The sequence below is a fragment of the Athene cunicularia genome (assembly GCF_003259725.1).
Source record: "Athene cunicularia isolate RWA chromosome 1 unlocalized genomic scaffold, athCun1 chr1_part1, whole genome shotgun sequence".
In the NCBI taxonomy this organism is placed as follows: Eukaryota; Metazoa; Chordata; class Aves; order Strigiformes; family Strigidae; genus Athene; species Athene cunicularia.
Window position 1 is genome coordinate 607281 of NW_020799091.1, and position 4430 is coordinate 611710.

General features: G+C 50.4%; 1 long non-coding RNA gene across 1 annotated transcript; it reads right to left on the minus strand.

Annotated features, from left to right (window-relative positions):
• Window positions 1–1059: 1059 nt before the first annotated feature.
• Window positions 1060–4111, minus strand: LOC113485563. Its single transcript, XR_003399448.1, has 3 exons — window positions 4024–4111; window positions 3481–3612; window positions 1060–1456 (listed from the first exon to the last, which is right to left on the minus strand). It is a non-coding gene; the product is annotated as an uncharacterized LOC113485563 (long non-coding RNA).
• Window positions 4112–4430: the final 319 nt, after the last annotated feature.

A 4430-nucleotide genomic window follows, 5' to 3' on the forward strand; every position in this document is an offset into this window, starting at 1 on the left:
GGTGACCAGGTTATAAGGTTGAGGCCACTGCCCCGTCTGTAAACCCTTAACACGCACCAAGGCAGTGCCTCACACCTCCTGAGTTGAAGAAAAAGAGGCAAAATGTCTCCCGATGGGAGGGACCAACCCTTCCTTGGGCATGGTTAAAAATCACAAAATCATCTAGGTTGGAAAAGACCTTGAAGATCATCCAGTCCAACCATTAAAAAGTTTAATACATAAATGGCCCCTGGGGGCTCCCCTTCCATTCCCCCTTTTTGTTTTTGAAGCAGGTGTTTTAAGGTCCCACGGGCATGTTCGACAATTGCCTGTCTCGTAGGGGAATGTGGGATGCCAGTAACGTGTTGAATCCTCCATTTATGTAGAAATTCCCAAACCAGTCTGGAGACATACGCAGGGCCACGGTCAGTTTTTACTGTTTCAGGGACACCCAAAACAGGGACAAGAGGGAATAGCCTCAAATTGCACCAGGGAAGGTTTAGACTAGATATCAGGAAGGATTTCTGTGCAGAAGGGGCTGTTGGGCGTTGGAATGGGCTGCCCAGGGCAGGGGGGAGTCCCCGGGATCCCTGGAGGGGTTGAAGAGTCGGGCTGAGCCAGCGCTGAGGGATCTGGGGGAGTTGGGAACGGTCAGGGGGAGGCTCATGGTTGGGCTGGAGGGGCTGCAAGGGCTTTTCCAACCTCCATGATTCTGGGATTCTGTGAGTACCTGATGTGCTTCCTTGGTTAACTGTCTCGATGCACAAATATCAGAATCCCCTTTCAATAATTCCATTAGGGGGCTCAGTTGAGAAGATGTCAATCCTAAATGGGGCCTAACCGAATTAATTGCTCCCAATAGCTTTTGGATGTCATTGAGATTTTTTACTTCCCAATTCAGCGTTACTGGCTGTGGAGCTACAGTCTGATCCAATACTTTTGCACTTAGGTATAACCAAGTTGAATATACGTTGAACCTTTTGTGGAGCCACAACTGTTATAATCAGACAAAGCCAATTTTTATAAACCAACCCATATTGTTTAAGATGACATAATGGTGATCGGTTCACACAGAGGCGGGACCAGAGCTGGACACAGGGAGATAAGACATTTGGGGGATGTAGGACCCTCCTCTGGTGCTGGGAATGGATCCAAGGAGGTGTTTAATAACACGGTGGGATCTTGTCAGAGCAAGCACCAGGGATACAGCACTGTCAGGAGCATAAATCAGGAACAAACCCAAATTTTAAGCACTTAAGTGTTCATCTGAATTGAATTTTTGAGCGGAATGAATTATCCTCTGGGTTAAAATTAAGGTCTGACCTGGCTCCTGCTGGACTTAAGAGCAAAACTATCGTTGGCTTTGGAGAAAGATGGGCTCAAGTTGCATGTGCTCAAAGGCTGCAGGGTTGGAAATGCTCTGGAGTTGTGGCTGGACATTACTGGAATCCTTTGCCCTGCTTGGGGCTTTGCAAACCTGTTGGGGGAAAAAAAAAAAAAAAAAGAGGTTAGGAATGGAGAGCCCGGGCTGCATCCCTGCACCCAGCCGGCAGAGACACGGCCCTTGGGGCAGATTGGAAATTGCAGACGGGGGAACTGAGGGGAAAACGTGAAGTTGAATTATTTGGGGAGATCAAGAGGCAAGAATCACCCAACCCCTCTTATCCACACCTCTTCCACAGAATAAGGGCCAGGGAGGAACAGCTGTATGTTTTATACACCGATATCTCCCCGTACACATCTGCAGGGCACGCCCAGGCACACGGGCAGGCGTTACCCGCCGCGGGCAGGATTTGAGCAGGGATGTGTTTCTATCGAGACAAGCCTGTGAGCCTCTCCCAAAGCCTTTTTTGCTGCTTGGGGGGAAGGAAATAGCCCATTTCCTATGGTTCCAGGTCGGCCCAGATTTAGGGAGTGCAATCCCGGGTGGCTGGCTGGCGTTAGGCACCTTAAAATACAAGTCTGGTTATTTATAGTCAAGGCTGGGCTGATAATAAAGATGTTTATTAAGCATACAGCAGCCCTGAATATAAAAAACCCTCAACTATTCCAGCAGGCTTCTCAGTGCAAAGCCCTTTCCCTCCCTTTCCTCCAGTGCTGGCTTTACTGTGGCGAACAAGCAGAAGGAATGAAATTAATCCAGCAGCAAGCAGGTTGATTACAAAGGAGTTAAACTGCAACTGCCCCATCGGCCGGGGCACACACACTCAGCCCTGCACATCCCTCCACGCTGGTTCTCGGGCTGCAAAACATCCTGGTCACATTAAATATTTCAGAGACGCCCGTTTGGCAATGAGGGGTTGGGCCAGATAATTTGTTCTGCAAGGAATTAATAAAAAAGTTCCCTTCGGAAAGGATTTGGGCTGAAATTTGGATTTAATCTGGGGTATCCACAGGTATTGGGCTGCCCCTCTGCAGGTAGATGTATTTTGGTATAAATTGTTCTCAAAGCTTTTCTGCCACATTATCGTGAGCTCTGCCACAGGACCGGAATAATTTGTCTCCTTGACAGCAAAAGGACACGCCGCCGAGTGAAATAAATAGATGCTCTATTTAAAATGGCAGCAGATTTTCAGGGGGTCGAAAATCTATAGCGCTGCACTAATGGGTTCTGCTTGGCTGCAGCCTCCGGTCAACTGGCAGAGAAGACATCAAGTTTATTCTAAGAAGGAGAGAAGGGAAATAACGAGAACAACAACAAAAACAACAAAAAAAAGAGGGCAGAAATAAAACCCCCAGAGAGCAAACATCAACGCAGCCCATGAAATGGCAAGTGTCAGGGATTGCAAATCTAACGCGGGATGGGTAAAACGTGCCCAAATCATTCTGCTTTCCTCTGGGGAAGAAAATGATGCTGGTGTGGGCATTTTGGGGGCTTGTTTTTTTTTTTTTTTTTTTTTTTTTTTTTTTTTGCAAAGTGGGGTGTTTTTTGTGGTTAGATGGGATAAATTTGGGGCATGCTGGACCTGAGGAGCCAGGAGGTTATTTCCAGGTGGAAGAGGGGAGAGGATGCAACATGGGAGCAGACTTGGCCCCTTGCTCAGGGGAGCCAAATCACAGATTTCACCCCATTTTCCACACCAATCGGGTGCTGCTCAGTAGAAGAGATGGAGTTTGAAACTTCCAGTTTGTTTTTCCTCCAGCTGGGCTCTGTCTGTGTCTCACCCGGGCTGCTGTTACAGCAAGAAGCTGTCACAGAGCAGTGGCTCAGTGACTGGTGGAGATCTTCCCCCCCGCCCATCCCAGCCAAAGCTTTGGGGTTTGGGTATGAAACAAAGGATTTCTGAAACTCTTCCCATGTCTCATGTGCTATAGGAAACCGACATCTCCTCCAGTGGGTCTTCCCTGTCTCCTCCTGCTGTGGAGGCAGATGGACAGAAGCTCTGGGGGTTCAGACCTCCTGTCCCCGGGCTTGAACCTAGGGAGAGTCACGGGTGAGGACACCCCAACGTTTGCTCTTTCTCATACTAACACACATCTGCCATTGGGATGGGTCGGTACCTGGGTTGCAGGGGGGATAAAACCCCCACGGTGGGCTGTTAAAGCGCCCCCAAATCCTGCTGGAGGCTCCTTTTACAACACTGGGCATCACTGGCTGAGCACGTCCCATCGGTGCCACCAGCATCCTGAGCCCTGTGGGAGAAACCTGCAAGGAGAAATGTTTCCTTTGACACAGTTTTCACAACACTTCGGCATGTGCAGAGGGGTGAGAAACTGAAATGAGCTGCGTGAGTACAACCCTTGCCACCCCTGGGACACCCCTGTCCCAATTCCTTGATTCCTCAGGGGGCTGTTTGACATCAGTCACTCGGGAAACAGAATCACCGGCACGAATGTTCACAAAAAGCAAAATCCTTCAAACAGCAATGAGTGTTGTGAGGGACTGAGGAGGGGATTTGGGGATGCACCCCTGTTGGTGTCAGTCCCTGGGTGAAGACCCCTAAGAATTTAATTCTCCACCTCCCAGATACCAGCATTTCCTCAAAATACTCCTTTCCCACCTTAAAACCGGGCCACTGAGCTGTGGTGATGGTTTGCACCCACCTTGTAGCTCTGTACACCAGTGGGTGCTGCTGGTCCCTCCTAGAAGGTTTCATGTGAATTTTTCACGCCTGCGCTCGTTGGAGTTCCCGGAGAAGGGCCCTTTCCCCCTTCCTGGGCCATGGGGGGACCAGCACCTGCCTTCCCCAAATACTGAGGGGGTGGCTGCCCCCCGAATGTGGGGCACAGGGTTTCAGTGGGGAAGGGAGGAGGCCCAGGCTGGGGTCTGCATCCTGCAGCTGCCAGCGCTGGAGAGGGGGAGTGAGGAGGGTTTGGTTGTTTTTTTTTTTTCGGGGGGAGGGAGCGCAGCAGAATGGGCTGTTGGCAGGGAAAGGGGCGAGGGGCTGTTTTGGGGTGCGAGGAGATGGGGCAAAGCCAGGCCACGGCAGGAGGAGGAGGCGGCGGGAGTC